The sequence below is a fragment of the Chelonoidis abingdonii genome, chromosome 2 (genome assembly GCF_003597395.2).
Source record: "Chelonoidis abingdonii isolate Lonesome George chromosome 2, CheloAbing_2.0, whole genome shotgun sequence".
NCBI lineage: Eukaryota > Metazoa > Chordata > Testudines > Testudinidae > Chelonoidis > Chelonoidis abingdonii.
In genome coordinates, this window is record NC_133770.1 from 89,140,992 (window position 1) to 89,165,208 (window position 24,217).

The 24,217-nt window shown below is 41.5% G+C and overlaps 1 protein-coding gene across 34 annotated transcripts in view; it reads right to left on the minus strand.

Annotated features, from left to right (window-relative positions):
* CLASP2 (cytoplasmic linker associated protein 2) overlaps positions 1 to 24,217 on the minus strand; it is a 282,910-nt gene that overhangs the window by 178,542 nt on the left and 80,151 nt on the right. The gene's annotated exons all lie outside the window — the stretch shown is intronic.

Consider the following 24,217-nt stretch of genomic DNA (forward strand, 5'->3'; position numbering starts at 1 on the left):
GCAAAGTGTGATGCAGTCAGAAATCCACTTGGAGATTCTCTACATGGAGATGGTCTGTCCCCTGAATCTCTTGGCTATTGCAATGAACATTCTAGGGGACTTCTTGACAGGTTTTGTTCTCTGCAGGTAGAAAGCCAGAGCACATCAGATGTTGAGGGAATGGAGTCGACATTCTTCTGCAGACACATGTGGTTTTGGGAAGAAAACAGGTAAGTGAATCTTGGTTAATATGAAAGTGGGATACCACCTAAGGACACCTTCTCCTTGTGGACGACTGAATGGAGGGTCTGCCATCAGAGTGATAGGAACCGAAGTGATAGGAAGCAGGAAGGCAACTTTCACTGAAAGGAGGAACATGGAGAATGATGCCAGTGGCTCAAATTGGGGTTTCCTTAAACCTGAGGTTACCAAATTCAAGTCACATGGAGGTGCGATCATTCGAAGGGGAGGGAAGGTTTTGAAGAGGCCCTTATGAAATGCAGGGGTTAGCAGGTGTGTAAAAAGAGAGCAACCCTCCACAGGTGGATGGAATGCACTGATTGCAGACAGGTGGACTGTCAGAGTGATGAGGGTGAGACACAGTGACTTCAGGGATAGAACTGTATTCCAGGGTCAGGGGGATTTCCACCTCTTCTGGTAGAACTCCTTTATGTTGGGCCCAACAGGAAAAACTCCTCCATTTAGCCTGGTAACATTGTTCAGTGGAGTCCTTCCTCCTGTTATAGAGAATGTCTTGTACAGCTGAGGTGCATGCCCATTTTAGAGTAAATGGCCATCCAAATACCATGCCCTGAGATAGAGTGAATGTGGACTGAGGTGCTTGATTCTGCCACCATGCTGGGCCAGGAAATTGCCTAAATTTGGGATGGAAATCGGAGGACAGAACGACATGCAGAGGCAGCTAGGGAACCAGAATTTACTGGGCCAGGAGGAGACAATAAGGATGACTGTTGCCCAGTCTTGTTGGATTTTGTGGAGTACTCAAGGTAGGAGTGGCAGCGGAGGAAACCTATAGTTAAGTTGGTCTGACCAGTGACCACTAGAGCAGGAGAGTATAACCCTGGGAGCAATATCTGATGGCTTCCCTGGAGCAGAACATGGCATGGATGCTTTTGATCTGAGAAGCAAATCTACCTCCAGTTGGGGTCCCCCCCACTGTTTGAAGATGTTGCATAGCACCATATCATGAAGCTCCCATTCATGAGAGATTGCAAAGTGTCTGCTGAGCAAGTCCACAAGCACACTCTGGATCCTGGGTAGACAGGTTGTGGATAGAGTGATTTAACATTTTATACACTAATTCCAGAGACTGATCGCTTCTGTGCAGAGAGCCGACGATCTCTCTTCCCCCTTGTTTCTGATATAGAAAACCGTGGTGCTGTTGTCTGATAAGATGAGGACACGATAAGAGTGAAGGAGGGAGAGAGAGGATTTGCATGCCTTTCGCACTGCTCAAAGTTTCAGGATATGATGTGCATTCTGGATTCACAATGCATCCATGTGCCTTCCCCTGTGCAGTTGTCCATACAAGCTCCCCAGCCTACCAGGGCCATGTCAGTGATACTTCTGCTCTGAGAAAAGGAAACAAAGGGAACTCCCAGATGTATGTGATGTAGGTCTGTCCATGACAGAAGGGATGACAGTATCTTGGCCAGAAACGTCAGCCTGAGGTCCACACAGTGACAGCTCAGTGAGTGCACAGACTGGAGCCATGTCTGAAGGCAGTGAAAATGAAGTCTAACGAAAGAGGTCACCTAGGTGCACAAAGCCGTGATAGAATTTATGATAGCCCCGATGAAGTCTAGTGACCGTGTGGTGTTAAGGATCAATTTTTTTTATGTTGACACTGACTTCCAAGTGAAGCAAGGAGGTTGAGTAGTTTGGAGATTGATACAAGGGCTTCCTGGCATGGCTTCCAGTCATTGGGGAATGGAAAAAACAAGAAAATCATAACACCTGATCTGAGCTGCTACTATGGAAAATTCTTTGGTGAAGACTCTGGGAGCGGTAACTATTCCAAAGGAAAGTATTGGAAATTATCAGCGCTCACCATAAATCTGAGCAAACGTCTATGGGTGGGATGAATGTCAACATGGAAGTAAATGTTCTTCATATTGAGAGCTGTGAATCACATGCCTTTTTCTAGGAATGGAATCATCACTGGCAACGGGAACACATGAAACTTGAGTTTGCAGATGAAGCGATTGAGGTGGCAGAGGTTGATTGATCTCTGACTGCCATTTTTCTTGGCGATCAGGAAGTAAGTTGAGTAGAACCCTGTTCCTTGATATTCCAAAGGAATGTGCTGGATAGCTTCCCGATGCAATAAGGAGTTCACTTATTGGGAGAGGATACTGACTTGACAGTGGTCCCCCCAAAGGGGGATGAGGAGGGAGGTGTTGGAAGAGGTAGCATTACAAACTTGATTGTATAGCCATGGTGGATGACACTAAGCACCCATCTGTCCATCAGTTTTGCACTCCATGAGTGATAAGAGTGATAAGCAACCCCCAATGGGAATGGGGGGGGGGTCCCCCAACAGGAGTGGGGGGATGGCAAAGTGTTAGGGCTGTGGCTGGTGACTCTCGAGCTCGTATCAAAAATATCTCTTGGCCTCAGGCTGGGTTTGAGACGAGGAAGCCAGCGAGGCGGGATGGCATTTTTGTGGAGGTTTGTACGGCTTCTGGTGATAGAACTGAGGAGACCTGTACCTATGTGTGGGCGACGAACAACGGAACTTACATTTTAGGGCAGGAGTGTATATGGTTGTAAAGATGGGATTTCTCAAAGGAGAAGTAATTGATGGTTTCTAGATCTCCTTAGGAACACCAGAAGCACGAAGCCAAGATTCCCTATGTATCATGACAGCTGTGGCCATGGCCCTAGAGGAGGTATCAGTTATCTCTATTTTGGACTGGAGGGCAGTTCTAGCTATGAGCTTCCCTTCCCTGACAAGGGTTTGGAAGCAGGCACGATCTTGTTATAGTAGGGAATATTTAGCCAATAGTGCTTGATAACTGGCCATCAAGAATTGCAAATTGGAGGAAGAGAAGATTTTCCTCCCCAGAAGATTGAGGCACTTCCATTTCTTGTCCCCAGTGGACAGAGAGTGTTGCTGCTTGGTCCTCCCTGAAGCAGTCTGAACCATCTGCTAGTTTAGAGCAGGGTGGGAGAAGGGGAATTCTGATCTCTTGGTTGGGTCATAGTAACATTTCTCAGTTCCTTTAGGAGTGCCAGAACATGTGGCTAGAGTATGCCATACAGCTCTGGCTGGAACCAATATGGCATTGTTAGTTGGGAGTGCTATCCTCCCTGGTGCTGAGGTGTGTAGGATATCCAAGAGCTTACATTGGGAGTCTTGAACCTCCTCCAGTGAGATGTGTAATTCTCCCTCAACTCTCCTTAGAAGCTCCTGGAACTCTGGGAAGTCACCTAGTGGAGAGGGAGATAATGTAGTTACCGTTTCATCCAATGAGGAGGATGGGAACCCTAGCAGGCTCCAGTAGAACCACCATGACCAGGGTGTAAAATCCTTCCGCCGCTATTGGATTTATGAACCTGCTTGATGGATCCCCTTGGGGGGAAGCAAGCCGTGATTCTCTTGCAGGTCAGGCAGATTCCGAGAGAGGATACTGTGCCCAGGGCCCTCAATATGGTCAATAAACCAGCTCCACCGGAGGTTGCAGAGGTCCCCATGGCATGGGGTAACAGTGGCTCCGATGACGATGGGGAGTAGTAGTTCCCGTGGATGTGCATGTCTCAGTGATGGTGTATAGGAGCAGTATGGAAGAGGTTGTTCTTCTCCTGGTTCTGATTCATCAGAAGGGGAGAAGGTGGACTCTGGTTCTAGTGGCGGTACCGCTGGAGCCAATGGAACCTAATATAGTACCTGTGAGGAGGGCAAGAGACTGGATACCCTAGGCCAGGGGTGGACCCGAAGGCCACCTCTGTGAATAGAAATTGTATGGAGGGCCATGAATGCTCACAAAATGGGGGTTCGGGTGCAGAAGGGAGTGAGGGCTCTGGTTTGGGGTGAAGACTCCAGGATGGGGCCAGAAATGAGGAGTTCAGGGTGCAAGTGGTGGCTTCAGCTGGGGATGATGGGGTTGGGATCAAGGGGTTCAAAGGATCAGGGCTGGAGCAGGGGGTTGGGGCACAGGCAAAGCTCCAGGCGGTGCTCACCTAAAGCAGCCCCCGGAAGCAGCAGCAGCATGTCCCTTTTCCGGCTCCTACCTGGAAGCACAGCCAGGCAGCTCTGCACGCTGCCCAGTCTTCAGCCAATGGGAGCTGAGGGGATGGCGCTTGAGGCAGGGGCAATGTGCAGAGCGGAGGCCCCTGGCTGCCCCTACGCAAAGGAGCTGGAGCGGAGCCATGACACTGCTTCCAGGAGCCGCATGAAGCAGTCCCCAACCCTGCTCCCGAGCTGGAGCCCCGGAGCGGGACAAGACCCAGATCCCACCCTCCAACAGGAGCTCACGGGACAGATTAAAATGGCTTATGGCCCGGATCTGGACCGTGAGCCGTAGTTTGCCCACCCCTGTGCCAGGCACATCCCATGGAAGGGATATGATCTCCCTGGAAGGGAGGGACCCAACAAAGGACAGGACACTGGGTTGGGTAAGGCAAAGACCTCGTGGGGTTCAGCCAAGAATTCGGATCTTCCCAGTGTCAGGGGCACTCTTTCCTTCCCAGACATCAGTACTGACACCGATAACTTTCCCTGGATGGGCAGTTCTCATGCTTTGTGGGGTGCCAGTGACGGCGATACCGGCGGTTCAATGCCCAGGACAGTTGGCTCCCATAGTTTCTGGGTCTTCTTCTCATGCTCGTGGCACCTGAATGAGCTCAATCCCCTGGGGCCAAGCTAGTGGAGGGAATAGACACAGACTCATGCTTACGGGAGTACTTTCAAACTTCCTGATTATGCCCCCTCCCTGAGGGTGATCCTGACAGCACTGGAATTGAATGTAGTAGCAGGAGGCAAGCTCCTTGCTGAATCAAGTCGAATTATGCGGGCGGTTCCCTAGTCTAACTACAAGTGCAGCCTCATGGCCAGCTCCTCAGAGATGAAGGGCTCAGCCTTCTTGGGTTTGTCTGGGAAAGGATTAGCAAATCCTTCACCTAGCTACGATGTGAGCTTCTCCCAGGCAGTAGAGGCAGCATTGATGGTTGTCACTGACCAAGGAGGATGGTGGGCATGAGGCACAAAATTTCAAGCCCAGAGTCCTGGGCATAGTCCAGCACCCATCCACAGGTTCAGTGTAGGGGGGAAAAAAACCCAAAGCTATTTTAAAACTAACATTAAAACTATTAACTAGGAAAGATATAAGCTAGTAAAACTGCAAATAAAACTGGTAAAAATAACGACAACTATGATCTTTTTTAAATGCGTCACAGACATGGTCACTGAAAATTCCGACCTAGACCACGCAGCTGTGGAAAGGAACTGGGTATGCAGTCAGTCCAACTTACCCTTTATCGTGTTGGCTGGAAGCACAAGGCGAGTCAGGGAGCATGCACGGACCACTGGACATTACTTCCAAAACTCTGACTCCAGGCATATAGTGTGAATGCTTAACACTCAGTGGAATACAACAACGACTATCACTCAAAAAATAACATGTAATTAAACTGTGAAACTCATTGCTACACAATGTTGTAGAGGCCAAGAATGTAACAAGATTCAAAGAGAGACTGGAGGCTTATACAATTAACAAGATTATATGAAGTTATGGTAGTTTATACGGATAAGTTTCAGAAGAAAGAAAAATTTATGCTTCAGGTTTTAAATCAGTCTAATTACTAGAGATTAGGATGAGACCCTGATGGGAGTAGATTATTCCACATCCACTTACTCACCTTCTTGCACCTTCATCTGAAGAATCTGGTGATGTCCATTCTGGGAGATAAGATATAGGACTAGATGGACAAAGGTCTGATCCAGCCTGGTAATATCTATTTTCTGAGAGAGAAGCTTTTGTAGAGAGTAAATTGCCAACATCAGGAAAGCTAACAGAAGAGATGTCCTCTGCCAGTACTTTGCCACTGGAACAGCAGAGAAGAGAGGGTTACTCACCTTGTATAGTAACTGAGGTTCTTCGAGATGGTTGTCCCTGTGGGTGCTCCACTTTAGGTGTCTTGATGCCCTGAGCTTGTAATTGGAGATTTGTGACAGCAATGCCCGGTTGGGCCGCACGCACGCCATAGCCATCTCATACCCCTCCAAGCAGTTACATAGCAGTATGCAGCTAATCATCCCCTTTCTTCTCTACCTCAGAGAACTGGCCTGAAACGCCAAAGTAGAGGGCAGGAAGGTGGGTAGTGGAGCACCCACAGGGACATCTGTCTCGTAGAACCTCAGTTACTACACAAGGTGAGTAACCCTCTCTTCTTCAAGGAGTGTCCCTGTGGGTATTCCAATTTAGGTGACTGTTGAGCAGTGCCCCTCAGTGAAAGGAAGGGGCTTCGGAGCTGGTCTACTGATGGTGGATAACATCATAAGTCCAACATGAGTATTCAATGCGGATTGCTGCTCTAAGCATAGTGTTTAGTGAAAGTATGGACTGATGTCCAGGTAGTTGCTCAAACGTGAGTGATAAGGACATTTTTGAGAAAGGCCACAGATGCTGCCAATGCTCTGGTAGAGTATGTGTGGTGGAGCTTGTAAATTGTTCTTTTGGTAGCACAAATGGATACATCCTGATATCCATTTGGATAGTCTCTGTTTTGAGATGGTTTGGTCTAGGTGATTTTCTAAATGCTTTTAATCTTTCAATGCTCTGCGAACATCTAATGAGTGGAGTGAGGCCTCTTTCTCGCCCACATGTGGCTTAGGAAAAAATACAGGTAAGTAAATGGTATAAATAAAGGGGGAGGCAATGGTGGGTATGAATTTAGGATTACTTTATCTTTAAAGAATGTTGTATAAGGTGGGTGTGCCATTAGGGCACCTATTTCTCCCTGGTGGACATGATGGCAATGAGGAAAGCTACCTTCATACTCAAGCGTAATAAAAAGCAGATTGCAAGGGGTTCAAATGGCTTTCCCATGAGTCCGCATAGAATGAGGTTGAGGTCCCACATGGGTGTAGGGTTTCTTTATTATGGAGGAAGCATTTTCAATGCCTTTAAAGAAGTGCTTAATCGTTGGGTGAGCAAATATAGTGACACCATGCACTTGTCATGGAAGGAGATAATAGCAGCCAAGTATACTCTGATGGAGCCTGTGGACAGCCCTGATTTTTTAAGTCCTAATATATAGTCCAGGATCTGAGGTTGGGGTGTGTGTGTGTTATGATTATGGCAAAATGTGTTTATCTTGGCACCAGGTGCAGAATCGTTTCCACTTACAGATATGTTGCCTTTCTTGTACTTAGTCTCCCACTGTTCAGTAATATACCTTTACTTCCTCAAAACAGGCCTTCTCAACCCAAGCCAGACAGAGTAACCAGGTCTTCAGATGTACTGTGAGGTTGGGGTGACGGGCGCATTCCGCATCTTGTGATAGATGTTGAGGTACTAAGAGAAGAGTTCGAGGTGGTTTCACTACCATGTGATGCAAGTTAGGGAACCATGGCTTGTCTGCACCATGTGGGCGCTATGAGAATGACCCTGGATTTCTCCTGCATGTATGACTCAGCTTAGGAGAGGGCTGGGAGGAAATGCATACATCAGTGGCAACTCCTGCTTTAGGAGGTGAGTGTCACTTAGGGAGTGGTGTTTCAATCCTGCTCTGGAGCAATATTGTGGGCAACTGGCATTCTGAGCCGTTGCAAACAGATCTATGTTGGGCAATCCCCATAGTTTGAAAATGAATTTGAGAATTCTGGGATCCATCTCCCATTTATGTGTTTCTGAGAAACCTCTGCTTAGTACATCTACTGTTGTATTCTGGCATCCCAGCAGATGGATGCTGGTATCTCTATATTGTTGGTGATGCTCCAATTCCAAAGGCATACTGCTTCTGTACATAGTATGATTGTGCTCCCCATTGGTAGTTTATATAAAACATGCATGCTATATTGTTCATGAGGATCTTGTTCTTGATTAGAGGGAGAAAGTGCTCGCACACATTTTGAACGGCCTTTAGTTCCAGTAAGTTTATGTGCAGGTTTGACTCCGCTGGACTGTATTGTTGAGTAGATGTTCTCCCGCCCCCCAATCTATTAGAGATGTGCCTATCATGCTTGTCATGGTTGAAGTTTTTTTTTGTTGGAAAGGGACTCCTGAGCAGACGTTCTTTGGTTGCTTCCACCATGTTAATGAGTCTTTTACTCTGCGTGGCACTGTGAGGCATCTGTTGAGAGAGTCTGTGCGGTATATACACAGTTCAAAGCCAAGCCTGCAAGCATCTCATATGGAATCTGGCATGCTTGACAACAAACATAGTTGCCAACATGTGCCTCAAGAGTTGTAAACAAGCTCAGACGGATGTTTGTGGGTTGTTCCTCACTGTTGAAATTAGGCTGACTAGGGCGAGGATGTGCTGTTGGGGTAGTGTTGAGACAGGCTCCTATGAATTCCAACTTTTGGACAGGAACCAGCGTGGACATTTGCATGTTTATTTGCAACCCTGGGTTTGTGAAAAGGGTTATCGTGCTCTGCGTGGCATTTATCACTTCTAGCCACGATTGGTGCCCATATGAGGCAGTCGGCCAAGTGTGGAAATATCATTACGCTGTGTCAGCGTAGGTGAACTGTAATGACAGCAAGAACCTTGGAAAAAACCCTTGGGACAGTGGATGGGCTGAAGGGTAGTACTCTGTGTTGGAAACGTTGTTTCCCTAGGGTGAATCTCAGGAATCCTGTGTGACGGTTAGATGGTAATATGAAAATAAGAGTCCTGATGGTCGAGGGCTGAGAACCAATCTCACTTCTCTAATACTGGAATTATTGTGGTTAGAGTCACCATTTTGAAACATTGTGTTCTCATGAATTTGATTTCTTAAATCCAGGATGGGTCTCCACCTGCCAGTTTTTTTCGGCATTAGAAAGCAATGTGAACTAAAAAAAAGCTTCCTGATTATGTTTAATTCTCATATGAAGAAGAGTGTGGGAGCAAGAGAATGGTATAATTCTCGCACTATTTTGACAATTATAAAAACATTTCATGTATGAAAGCATTTTCTGTTGATCTGTAGAAATTACACAATTTATAACAATCCCAGTGAAGAAAAAAAAATCAGTGGGTGTAATAGAAGAAATATTCTATCACGTCAACGTAACTGAGGTCTGTGGAGTCTGAACGATATGAGGAAGATGGGAATAGGAAACGTGCATGAGGGACCATGAGCAGGCTGAGAATACAGAAGAGTCGTCTCAATATAATCTTCCTGCATTCTCTCTGTTCTCCAGCTGCATCTTCATTATCAGTTTCTCTTTCCCCTGGATAGTTTAAGGAATATTTTTCCTACGGCATATTCCTATAGTAGTTAAATGGTTCTGCCCTGTTTTTCCTTGGTCCGGTACAAGGCACTGAAGAGTGGTTACTATCCTTTTCATTTGGTGCATTGGGCATACTATTTGTCTCAGCGTGGCCTACTGAAAAATCAGAACAAATATGGAGGAGGCAGTTAAAGTATGGCTTTCAGTATCTACATGCTGCAGATCTGGAGTTCAATGCACGTATGGATTTTTCATCTGTTGTTAATTACAAGCTCTGGGAAATTGCTGAAAAATACAATGTACATTTTTCTTAAACGTCACCTTGTCATGTTCATTCTTGCTTGGAGCTCTTAAGAGAGAATGACAAATTACAATACCACTGCTGTAAATACAATTTATCAAAGATTCTTAACCCAGTTCTTTGGGGCAACTTTACCTTGGTTGGTTTGTAATAGATTTGGTAAGGCACTATGGTAAATATGTTCTCTCACCTTTTTCACACAGTACATCTTTAATAAATATGTCTCCCTCTCCTCCTCGAATATTTCTTTGGCATATTCCAAACTACTCTGATAAACCTGGACTCAGATTTCACATAAAGATGAGCATGGCTGACACACGCCTCTTTCATCATACTTCAGTTGATTTTGATGGAATGCAGGAAAAATATGCTTTGCCAGACAACCAGGATGCAAATTTGGAGGAGTGGTTGCCACAGAGTAGTCACACAGACAACAGGAACTTATTGAGATTAAATCCAAGTGTCAGTAACAGGACCTGGCATGCTGAATCACATCTTCCTCCCAAACCCATCAGCACCTTACCAGTCCCACATGCTCATTAGCATTAGACACACCTTCTCTTCTTCCTCGTACATATCCAAGCATCAACATTCCATCACTTTTCCCTCTATAACACTAGCAAAAAGATAATCTTTCGTCTCTATTCCTATCAATGAAGTCTTTGTCCATGTCATTGCTTGAAAGTTTACCACATACCTACAACTCCAATTATTAAACCTGGTAAAGAGTGTGAAACGTGTGCGCTACATTCCCAAGCAACAAAAAGTTAAACTCACTGCAATTTTATGACAAAACAGTTACATATTGCGTTCTCCTTTCTTCATCACAATAGACAATACCATTACTTTCACTCGGGTCTAATCTGAGGGTTCCTTCACTTAGCACTTTCAAAACATACACACATACACCCCTTGTCTCCAAATCCTTCCACAAAACATCTCTACAATCCTGCCTTTCCTCAGTCCTCAAAGCTAAAATTCCTCTTGCATCTTAACCAATGTGATCTCCTCCTCTCTTGCTTTTCCAAATGCAATCCAGCCGCAGCAACTCTATTCAGACCACTGCTAAGAATCTTTCTGGCTTGTTACCCTGACAAAACATCTCAAGATAAAATCAGTTTTAATATTTACAAACACTGAGCTTCCATACATCATTATTTGCTTTATTACTAAAATTACAAGATGTTTTCAACAATATCTGTGCGGACAGGCTAAATTGATCTTTCACAGCCTTAATTAATAGAGTAATCTAATTATGGACCATTTCAAAGGAGAAGTTAAATAAAATCAAACTCGAGTTTGCATAGGTGCTGAAAGTGTGAACCAGCATATCAATTTATGAACAAAATAAAAACATTCCTCTAGTAACAAAATGAATGTTTTTGTTTCCCTTATTTTAAAGGGATAATATAGTATGTGATTTTTTTTTTTTTTTAACATACATAGCATGCTAAAAAAAATGAACAAGCTTGAAGAGTAATCTGATTGGCAGTTTGAAGCCATGCCACAATGAACAGCCATGCACACGTTAAAAATTGTTAGCCTCCTTTAATCAATGTGGCAGATAGTTGGGGAAGGAGAGATGGAAGGAAGCCAATTTATTTTTTATTTGTTTTAATTCACTTTAACTTAGGGATGGGATAAATATTTTAATTCAATATTGGAATACCAAAATATGAATATCGTATACAGGGAAGGGCGTACTGCCATGGCGTTCAAGATATATTACAATATGGCTGTACCAACAGTTATGGCCTAACTTGCCTTACACAAGCTGGTGTGAAAAGATGTATTGCACAGAGACTGGGAAATTCCAGTCCCAGCTTCAAGAACTCAAAAACTGGATAGAGAGGATGACTCATTTTAGTTGGACATCTCAAATCTTTAGAAGTATAGTTCACCATCTGACTGATCCACACCAGAACCTCCAAGAAAAGGAACAACTTTGGACCACCAAAAAAATAGGATAAAACAATCTGCTTCCTTCAGCATATCACTTTCCAAAAGCTGAAGACACCTGGAAGGGAGAAGACTACAGTCCTGGGCAGGGCCAGCTCTAGGCACCAGCAAACCAAGCACATGCTTGTAGGGGCACAATTTCATGGGTGGCATTCTGGACACTTTGGCAGTTGCTCTCCCTGAGGGTTTTTGGGGGGGGGGAGGGGCACTTGGGGCGACAAAAAACCTAGAGCCGGCCCTGGTCCTAGGTGGTTACCTAGGAGTCCCCCTTGTGACACTAAGTACCTATCTCAGATAGACACCTTTAACTGTCTCTTTCCCATCAATTCAGATTACCTGCTAGGGCACAAGGAAAAGACAATAGCTGTGTCCATCCTTTACTCCACCTGTGTTTGCAGTGTCAACTCCTGCTGTGAACTACAACTGAGCTAAAAGCTGATGGCTGGAGAAAGATCTGGCAACAAGTAATGCAGAGACCTTTTCTTGGGTAATGATCCAAATCAGTCAACTGATGACTCTCTGAAACTGGGTATCTAACTAGTAAGGAAAAGTACGTGCTTGTGTTTTAAAGATTGTCAAAGAGTTACAGTGTAACCTTGTTTTGTAACAGGTTCTAATCAAGATTGTAGCTTTGAAGCTGAACAGGCTACTCTTAACTAAGATTGTAGAACACTGTACATGTGTACCATAGTTAATAATTTCAAGCTTCCTTTCAAGATCTAAGTGTATACAAATATAATATGACAACAAGTGTGTAAGCTTTTTGAACTGCCCTCAGTTTACATAGTGTGTCAAATGTAGGAGTTTGTCTCCGGTAGTTAGTGTTAATCTAATCCTGGGGCTAATAATTGGAAAATAAGTTAAAAGGTTTTACTATTATAAATCCATTGGGAAGGAGACCTTGGTAAATTGATATGTAAGTAATTAACCAAATTGTTTTGTGATCTGGCTTTGTTTTTCCTCTGTTGTGTTAGCAACACCAGAGATGATGATCAGTTGGTACAAGTGAGGCCCTATTCTGAGGAACTCTTGGTCAAAAATCTAAACAAAGTCCCCTTTCCCAGACAGCAACTGAGTATAAGTGTTATTTTCTATTGTGCCTGTGTAATTTAATTCTGAAAACCTGAATGGTTAATATGAACAATCTTCCGCTTTTCTGTTTACTGAATCATAGATCAATACTATTTTTGTCTTCTTATATATCCCATACTATTAACTCTGTTAAGGATAAAACTTCACCTCAACATAAAACTCTAGAACTAAATTCAATTCTAAACTCCTTTTTTTCAGTTAAGAAGTCAAAATTAAAAGACTCCTAAGAAAGGTGATATGGGTTATCAGTTAAGCAGTTGCTTAATGAAGGCTTGTTTTATACCCTTTCTTACACAACTCTACACAGAGGGGTTTTCAGACTAAGGCCTAATCTACACTAAAAAGTTTGGCCTTATAGGTATTTGGCAAAACCCGCCAAGTGTAGGTGAAGCTAATACCGTCCCCCCCACAAAAAAAAGTTTGCCAATATAAATTATATTAGTTTGGTGAGCAAAATAAACTACACTGACTAAAGTACTTTTATACCAGTATATCTGCATCTACACTAAGGCTTTTGCCAGCATACAAATGTTGCAAAAAACCCACAAACCTCTAGCTAACATTGCTAAGCCAGCAAAAGTTTCTAGTCTAGACCTGGCCTAAAGCACATCAGTCCTAGTGATTCCCACTGAAAGATGCCAAACATTTCAGGCTCTACTTAACTATTCCCAAATCCAGTCCCTCTTCCCAAAAAGCATCAATAGGCTAACTTTCTCTGGGTTTGTTTGTTTAAATGAATAGAAAACATTTTAAATGTGTAATTTTTTATTGTAAAGACTGTTTGGTTAACATATTACCATCATTTTTAAAAATGAAATCTAACAGACATAAGAAAACATGCCCACGGCCACAAAAATGCCACCATATGTGTTGCAAACTTGAGACTATTTAAATCATTATTGGTTCATAAATTACAACTCCTTGTTTTAGACACACACACAGTTGTTTTTTTTGTTGGTTTTTTTTTTTTGTTTTAAATGTGTCTAAAGAGACTACAAGGACTTAGTCTTCAAAGTAAACTGTTACAAGATGGGCCATTTTTGCTGTCCCCATAGCAACTTGTATACTATTTTGTCTGTTTGAGGGTGGTGGAGATGTTCTATAAAAGCTATACAAAATCCTGTACTCAGTTCTTTAAAGCTAAAATACTTCTAAAGTGACCACATGGTATGTTCAGTGGAGTTTATCCCTCAGACAGGCAAAGTTGTAAAGAACTTTCACACCTAAATTGACCTATATCAAGGACTAAGGGGTCTTACCATCTGATTATCCGATAACTGGGACACTATATAATAATGGGGAGGCTTGTGAGATAGATCATAAACAATCAACCTTGCCTTTACACAGCATCTACAAGCTGGTCAGGAGTAAGGTAACTTGAAACAAGTGTCACAGAAAATCCATGCTAGTGTGTGGATGTGGGGTCTCTCTCCACAGATTTGTGATATTTCCCATGTTTTCTTCAAAATTTAACATATGTTCCTGTCCTAAAATGTTATTAAATATCAACCGCAACTTCTTCCTCGACAGATTTCCTCCTTAGTTCTGTACAGCTAGAAAGCTATTGGAGACTGAGCTGGGCTAGACTTCTCTCATCCCATTGGGGTTCTACAAATAACTGAGGGCAGAACATGGCTCATAGAAACACTATTGCTGTAAATTATATGTGCAGCAGAAACAATAGCTGTCAACTTTCAGATCTCATATTGAGTTTGCACTGTTAGCTGTTAAAAATAATCAGATTATATTTTGAAAACAGAGTAAATTTAATATGAAGTCACTAAAAGAAACAGGAATGCCCCAAACACCATTTTTACTGTTATTTTGCACTTATAAGTTTCTAGTCATTCTAGTGGCTAAAAACGACTATTAAATCAGATTTACATTCTGCATTGGTGAGACTGCAGGTAGACACACTAGCTCTAGGAAAAGTCTGAACTGCCCCATTTTACATAATGGGTGTTGACTTTGTTACCTCATAACCACCATTTAAAACTCAAAATAAGTTATTTCACTGCTGATAATCTCTGACAGAGATATCTGGATGGTATGCGTCAGTGGGGCTAAATTAATTGAAAAAGTTGTTTCACAGAAATAAGGTAAATTTTAAAATATAAATATAGAGAATATGTATCACATATATGGTAAATTTTAAAATACAAATATAGAGAATATGTATCACTTATATGGTGTGTCATCAATCGCCCTTTCCCCCAAATAGTCTTGAAAGGAGGAAGATCCTCTAAGAGCACTATAAACTTGCCAAGGGGAGGAGGATGGAAAGAGGTAAAGGAATTACAAGGTCTCAGCAGGAAAATTTTGGGGAAGAAAACAAAAGATGTCAGGGTTAAAGTTGTTTGTGTTTAAAGAAAGACAAAGTCAACACCCATTATGTAAATTTTATTTAGAAGTTAATCAAATACATAGTTGTTGAAGGAAGTGGTTTTTCATATGTGCTTTGGAGTTAATTTGCTTTAAAAATGCTGCAGATTGCTCCCAATTTCCAGTTGCCTTAGTTTTAGATCAACCTTTACATACTGTACTAGAGAGAATAGTTAAACAAACAGATAAAGGCTTAAAACTATATTTTGCATGAACCATTTTCCTATTCCGCTCTAATATCCTCCACTATTTTCTTAATTAAAAAGTTAAGATGCAGAGCAAAACAGATTTTTTCAAAGTTTTTGAAAATTAAAGAATTACTAGTGCTTTGAAATAAACATGGATGTTTTATGGATAGAAAGAATGCTAAATATAGTGAGGTAGAAATTAAAACTTTTTCTCCCCATATAATCTGGCCTACATTTTCAGAAGTGACTAGTACTTTTCAATGCCCAACTAGACTCACCTTTATATGGTCTGATTTTCAGGAGGATAAGTGTTCGGCACAATGAAAAGGCAGACTAGAAAACTGATAGCAGAAACAAGGATTTGCCAGAATATTTTAGAAACCTCCAGTTTGGCCAGGTTCCACTGTATTTAAAAAACACACAGCAATAAGGTAGATACTGACTACTCTTATATTCTAGCCCCGTCCTCTTCCCAACATTTTTAGAAGAGAGGTTCCTCAGCACATGCTGTTCTGTCCCACCGGCCTCTCTCTCAACATACATATTGATAAGTGTTCTTCTTGCTACACAACTTGTAAATTTACTTTCTGAATGAGATGGTTAAGGACTTGAGAATAGGGGAAAATTTTCCAATACACAAAGCCATAGAATTAACTGAGGTATTTCCCCCCTCACTTTTATCCTTTTTATTTATTTAAATACAATTCCTGTGCAACTTAGTTTCCATAGATAGGAATATGTAGAATTTGTGATAAAGAATTAAGTGTTTAATTCACTCATCAATAAATCTTACATTTAAAACATTACATAAACAGGCCAAAATCAATAATTTTGAATTTGTCTAATTCCACAAAGATTGTTTACACTTTTATAGTATTCTGAATATAAATTAATTTCCCTCACTGTATCATAAACCTCCTATAAAAATGTTTTAAGCCTGGAGCTATGGGAACTTGTCAGAATACCTCTTTCCTTTTTCTTCCAGTTACGTTGCTACTCAGGGTGTAATTATTAATTATACATAAAAGTTAGAAAAAGGAAGAAGTTACATTTATATTAATATTTGTACCTAGATATGCTTATTTGTTCAATAATTATGCTTAGCTAAAATTTTATCTCAATAAGTCTTCATATGCCGTTTGGTCTCATTTATACCACACGTTTTTCCTTCAAGGTCTTATACTGTTGCCAGCCCCCATGCAGCTAAATTGCTGGCAGCAATGCAGCAATTGTAGGTGCCCTAGTATAGTCAAGGTGCCAGCAGCAGCCAGCATTCTAATCATCATATGACTCAGACTCATAGGTCAGAAGGGACCAATATGATCATCTAGTCTGACCTCCTGTACAAAGCAGGCCACAGAACTCTACCCATCTACTTCTGTAACAACCTATGTCCGAGTTATTGAAGTCTTCAAATTGTGGTTCAAAGACCTCAACCTGCAGAGAGTCCACCAGCAAGTGACCCATGCCCCACGCTGCAAAGGAAGGCGAAAAACCTCCAGGGCCTCTGCCAATCCGCCCTGGAGCAAAATTCCTTCCCGACCCCAAATATGGCGATCAGCTAAACCCTGAGCATGTGGGCAAGACTCACCAGCCAGCACCCAGGAAAGAACTCTCTGCAGTAACTCAGATCCCATCCCATCCAACATCCCCTCACAGACCATTGAGCAGACTTATCTGCTGATAATCCAAGATCAATTGCCCAAATTAAACTATCCCATCATATCATCCCCTCCATATACTTATCAAGCTTAGTCTTAAAGCCAGATAAGTCTTTTGCCCCCACTACTTCCCTCGGAAGGCTGTTCCAGAACTTCACTCCCCTAATGGTTAGAAACCTTCGTCTAATTTCAAGTCTAAACTTCCTAATATCCAGTTTGTACCCATTTGTCCTTGTGCCTACATTAGTACTAAGCTTAAATAATTCCTCTCCCTCCCTAACGTTAATCCCCCTGATATATTTATATAGAGCAAGCATATCCCCCCGCAGCCTTCTTTTGGCCAGGCTAAACAAGCCAAGCTCTTTGAGTCTCCTTTCATAAGGCAGGTTTTCCATTCCTCGGATCATCCTAGTAGCCCGTCTCTGAACCTGTTCCAGTTTGAATTCATCCTTCTTAAACATGGGACACCAGAACTGCACACAATATTCCAGGTGGGGTCTCACCAGCGCCTTATATAACGGTACTAACACCTCCTTATCCTTGCTGGAAATACCTCGCCTGATGCATCCTAAAACCGCATTTGCTTTTTTAACAGCCATATCACATTGGCGGCTCATAGTCATCCTGCTATCAACCAATACCCCAAGGTCCTTCTCCTCCTCCGTCGCTTCCAACTGATGCGTCCCCAACGTATATCTAAAATTCTTATTATTAATCCCTAAGTGCATGACCTTGCACTTTTCACTATTATATTTCATCCTATTACTATTACTCCAGTGTACAAGGTGGTCCAGATCTTCCTGAATAGTATCCCGGTCCTTCTCCGTGTTAGCAATACCCCCCAGCTTCGTGTCATCCGCAAACTTTATTAACACATTCCCGCTCTTTGTGCCAAGGTCAGTAATAAATAGGTTAAATAAGATCGGTCCCAAAACCGATCCTTGAGGGACTCCGCTAGTAACCTCCTTCCAGCCTGACAGTTCACCCTTCAGTACGACCCGCTGGAGTCTCCCCTTTAACCAGTTCCTTATCCACCTTACAACTTTCACATTCATCCCCATCTTTTCCAATTTAACTAACAGTTCCCCATGCGGAACCGTGTCAAACGCCTTACTGAAATCGAGGTAAATTAGATCTACCGCATTTCCTTTGTCTAAGTAATCCGTCACCTTCTCAAAGAAGGAGATCAGGTTGGTTTGGCACGATCTACCTTTAGTAAATCCATGTTGCAATTCGTCCCAATTACCATTGACCTCAATGTCCTTAACTACTTTCTCCCTTAAAATTTTTTCCAAGACCTTACACACTACAGACGTCAAGCTAACAGGCCTATAGTTACCAGGATCACTTTTTTTCCCTTTCTTAAAAATAGGAACTACGTTAGCAATTCTCCAGTCGTATGGTACAACCCCCGAGTTTACCGATTGATTAAAAATTCTAGCTAACGGGCTCGCAATTTCATGCGCCAGTTCCTTTAATATCCTTGGATGGAGATTGTCCGGGCCCTCCAATTTTGTCCCATTAAGCTGTTCAAGTTTGGCCTCTACCTCAGATGCGGTAATATCCACCTCCATATCCTCATTCCCGTTTATCATCCCTCCATCATCCCTAAACTCCTCACTAGTCTTATTAAAGACTGAGGCAAAGTACTTATTTAGATATTGGGCCATGCCTAGGTTATCCTTAACCTCCGTTCCATCCTCAGTGTATAGCGGCCCCACTTCTTCTTTCTTTGTTTTCTTCTTATTTATGTGGCTGTAGAACCTTTTACTATTGGTTTTGATTCCCTTTGCAAGGTCCAGTTCTACGCGGCTTTTAGCCTTCCTCACTTTATCCCTACATGTTCTGACCTCACTAAGGTAGCTTCCCTTGCTAATCCCGCCTTTCTTCCACTCCCTGTAAGCTTTCTGCTTTTTCCTAATCCCCTCTCTGAGATGCTTGCTCATCCAGCTTGGCCTACAACTCCTGCCCATGGTTTTTTTCCCCTTTCTTGGGATGCAGGCTTCCGACAGTTTCCGCAGCTGCGACTTAAAGTAATTCCAGGCCTCCTCCGCATTTAAATCCACAAGTTCCTCCGTCCAATCCACTTCCCTAACTAATTTCCTTAACTCTTTAAAATTAGCCCTCGAGAAGTCGAAAACCCTAATCCCAGATCTACGTTTGTTTATCCTTCCATCTAATTTGAATTGAATCAGCTCATGATCACTCGAACCAAGGTTGTCCCCTACCACCATTTCTTCTACGAGGTCCTCACTACTCACCAAAACCAAATCTAAAATGGCATCCCCTCTCGTAGGTACTTCAACTACTTGATGAAGAAATCCATCCGCTATCACATCCAGAAAAATCTGACCCCTATTATTCTTGCAAGCACTCGTCCTCCAGTCTATATCTGGGAAGTTGAAGTCTCCCATGATCACACATTTCCCCTTAGTGTTTACTTCATTAAAGACATTAAAGAGGTCTCTATCCATATCCAAATCAGATCCCGGCGGTCTGTAGCACACCCCAAGCACTATCTCAGGGGAGGCTCTAGTAGCTTTTTTACCCAGTGTGATTTTTGCCCAGACAGACTCTGTCTTATCCATTCCATCACTTCTTATTTCATTACAGTTAACCTCATCATTGATGTACAATGCTACTCCACCACCTTTGCCTTTCTTCCTGTCTTTTCTAAACAGCACATAGCCTTCAATACCTGTACTCCAGTCATGAGTACTATTCCACCAGGTTTCTGTTATCCCTATAATATCCGGTTTCACTTCCTGCACCAGTAGCTCCAGTTCCTCCATCTTGTTACCTAGGCTCCTCGCATTAGTGTACAGACATTTTAATTTTTGGCGTTTGGTGTCACTGACATTCTTTACCCTGTTATGCACAGACATTCTACCACCAGCATCACCTGTTAGTCTGGTATCTACACCGCCCTTCCTCCTTATGTCAATTCTTCGATTCACGACTGTATCCCCTCTTACTTTGTTTACTTCCCTCTCAAGGTTAAATTCCGGCGTGGAGATCTCCTGGACGTCTCCCAACCATCTCCCCCAAATTCCTAGTTTAAAGCTCTCTTAACCAGTTTGGCGAGCCTCCATCCTAGAAGTCTATTTTCCCTCCTTGCTCAGGTGAAGTCCATCCCGAGCGAACAGTCTTCTGTCCATAAATGCTTCCCAATGACCGTACATCCCAAAGCCTTCCTTATAGCACCACTGCCTGAGCCATCTGTTGATCGCCATAATCTTGTCACACCTTTGTCGCCCTTCTCTAGGAACCAGCAGAATCCCATTGAAGATCACCTGAGCCTCGATTTCCTTAAGCCTCTTCCCCAACCTGGCATAGTCTCCCTTGATACAGTCCAGCAAGTATCTAGCTGTATCATTCGTTCCCACATGAAGGACAATCAACGGATTCTTTCCCGCTCCTGCTAGGATCCTTTTCAGCCTCAGGTCCACGTCCTGTATCTGAGATTGATCCTTGTTCCATTAGAGTCAATGGGAGTTTTTTCTACTAACTTGTACTCGAGCAGCATCAAACCCGATGTCATCCAGAGCTGCCCTGCAGGTCTAGACATGAATGTAACATGATGGTTAAAATGCCAGCCACCATGAAGCCTTTTTACGACATTACTGTTCACAGCATTGCTAACACTGAGGGAGCTACAGCAGTAGTAGCAATGGAAGGATATTTTAGGAAAAATACTAGTTTGCAAGCACAATTAACATGTGGGGGGACCATGTTTATAAAAGAACTGAAGTGGGGAGTGATTGATTTATTTCCATTTTCGCAGAGTACATTCTGGCTACCATTATCTGCAAAAAACTTTTTTTAGAAAGTGAGCTGGGGCTGGTCCTTAGCAACATAGCCGTGTCCCGTAAATATACTTTATGTGAAAGATGGGTGTGACAATCTCTTCTTCATGCTTGGACTAAAGTGAAATCTGTTGCATGGGAACTGACTTCTCACAAAATGAAATAACTTCTAGGCTATGTCCATTCTTGATGTGCATTCCCACTGGATGCTTTTTAAATATCACAATAAAATCTTCACATATCTAAAGCTACATAAATCTTTAATGTAAAATATTTACAGTCAAATAAAATTTCATGAAACTGTATAGCATCCAAATTTTACAGGAAGCAGTAAATCAGATTAAGGATTTACTAAAGACACTGCAGTTTAAGAAAGAATGTCAGGGAACAGTAAGATAGGAGATAACAGCACACGTGCTCTAGGATTACATATGTATTAATACAATAATATTTTGAAAGTAGGCAAAAGCATAAATTGTTACATATTATTACACAGAGTGGGATTTAAAGGTAAATTTCCATATTCCCCAAACCAATTGTGCATACACTTTATACTCAGAGATCAAATTCTGGCATGTGACAATTGACAAAAGTTAACACTGAAGTATCCTGTAAGTATGATGGAATTCTATTAAGAAATCCCATTGATCAACACATAGAAATGAATTAAAATATAAGGGGAAACGTGTGGCAGAACAAAAGTAAAGTATAATAAAAGTACAATACAGTGGACAAGTGTGTTCTCTCTCAAATCTGATTATGTTTTTAGATAGTCCTCAATGCCCTAGGTCTGTTAGTACAATACATTTGACCTATTATCTGAGGAAAATCAGAGTGGTTTTAATATGCCCCCTCTCCCTCTGCTTTCACAGATCTAGTTTTATCTATGAATGAATTTTTATCCATATCCCAATTTTTCTGTTCAAATCTGAGCAAGGCAGCCCAGTGCCTCTGAAATGACAAAACACACCACTGTACTAATTAGCAGTCAACATGTCAAAATCTTGATGAAACAACTGAATTACAAACTGGGAAGAAAGGTGTGTATCATCCTGCATTGATGATGTAGTACACAACAATTATATTAGCTACATCCTATAACCTAATCTGGTTACCAGCAGATAAAGACAGCTGCATTATCCTCTTCAAGGAACAGCTCACAAGAAATCCAGTGCCAAGAACAGTTCTTGACTTATTCTCCTTAGCAGCCTCAGAATCTGATTTGCAAAGCAACCATGCACCTACAATCACCTGAATATGTGAAATGACTTCAGAAATAAGACACAATGTTATTGTCATGTTGGCACATATTCCATACAATGAAAACTGAAACATTTATGTTGTCTGAGATATACTGTAATTTTTTTTATATTTGCATTCAAACAAAACACTGGAGAGCTTGAGACAACTGACTTGAAAGCAAATAAAAACCCCTAACTGTCCCCCACATTCATTATGGTGATTAGAACTGCAAATGTAAATAAAATTTAACTCAAAATTTAGTAACCACATATTTTAATATACCTTTCTGTTTGTATTCTGGAGAAAACTGCATAATTGCAAAAAACATACTACAATAAGCCAGACTGCCCACCAAAAATTCGTTTCTGAAATACCAGTATCCTCACATAAAATTTGTAAGCTAACCACCTTATCTTTACAATATCTCTATAGCTGAACTTTTATATCAGATAACACAGGGTTTGCTTTTAATCCAGTTTGAAGCTGATTCAACAGTACAAATTCAGGATGGTGAATTTTGTAACAGTCCTGTATAACATTTTCCAGAATTTTAACATAGGTCTTCACAAATTGCACATAAACAAAACCAATATGCCTACTGACTTCTCTTTGTTACAAAAGAAAAAATAATATTCTGTAGCATGAGGATTTCAAACCAGGATTACATTTAGTTTCTTAAAAATTTATTCAAAGTGTTTACTAGCCCGTAGGCATGGTTATCTAGAACACAAAACCAAAACGGCAAAATCTATATTTAAATTAAAAAAGGATCAAGTTTACTGCACAGTTACTAACGTTTTCTTTATCCTAATCATTCCACTATGCAATAACAGAAGACTGAATTCTTCAAATCTATGAAGCAGTAGATTTAAGCAAGACAAACTGCTACATAATCATCCTACACATTGTTAATTGTATCTGACATTATTGCTCAAAGCTCCTACACAGAATGTCAGCTGTCTGCTTGAACAGTACTTTGTTCTTAGTTCTTGTGCTAATGACGAATGAATTTATACAGAGAAGAGCTTCATAACCACCCCCAACTCTGTAAACCTGAATTCATCACAGAGCTAAAAAATTCTTTAGCCTTGTTGAGGGAATATGGTTATTTGTTAACATGTTTGTGCCCTTGAACTATAAGTGACCACAAACCATTTTTAGAATATGAATGAGAGATCCTTACATGAAAAACAAATATAATTAAAAGTACGTCACATAAAAACCTGAATGAAACTGTTTACAATCTGTTTAGTTCCATAAATAAATCCATGATCTTTTTCTGAGGAAAAAAATGGAGCTTGCCAGTGTTACAGAAAAGTAGTAAAACAACAGTGTTTAAAGGTCAAAAACAATTTGCACCAATGGTGGGAGGAGGGGGGAGAGGAAGTGTCCTTCATGATCAAGAAGGAAAATCTAACACGTGTAACTGGAATAGTCTCTCTTATGTCAATAGACAATATTTCTAGAACTATAATACAGCAATTTTAACGGCTATTCTGATTGCAATACTGTACAGCTACTAACTGAAAGGGTGAATATCAAAAAGCTCAAGTCTGAAAGAAAACTTTCAGGGTGACTTAGAAAAGGAGAACATCGCTCTCAAGATTCCCATGTATACATTTTAGCAAGATTAAAGTATAAGCTTGTCTTAAGACGATTTTTTAAAAATATATATATGCATATTCACACACAGAACTACTAAAATATTTAAAGTCAGACGAGACTTTTGAAAGCCTGTCTGAACAATAAGAAGAAGGTTACCAAGGATATCCAGTTATACAACCACCTTAGGCAAAATTGCAAAAGTAAACAAAGCCACGCTATGCCACATTTTTATCCACATGCACTATATCTAATCAAAGCATAAACAACTTATTTCATTTGCCTTGTAATACTGGACCATTCATATTGCTTTATGTAACAATGCTATTATAGCTGAAGAAAATACAATAACATGCCGCTTATTTCTTGTATTTATATTGTAGCTCTAAAAGTAAAACCTTTTATTAATACCCTAAAATATAGGTTAGGTTATGTTTTTTGTTAACACACTACATTCAGCAGATGCTACCCAGTTCTGTTAAAATAAACACTTAGGTAATAGCATTTTTTCTATTTGTTGGACAGATGTGCCCATACAAAATGCACATGGGAGACATTTAACCTATTTAAAATAACTATTTCAATTACAGAAAATGCCACA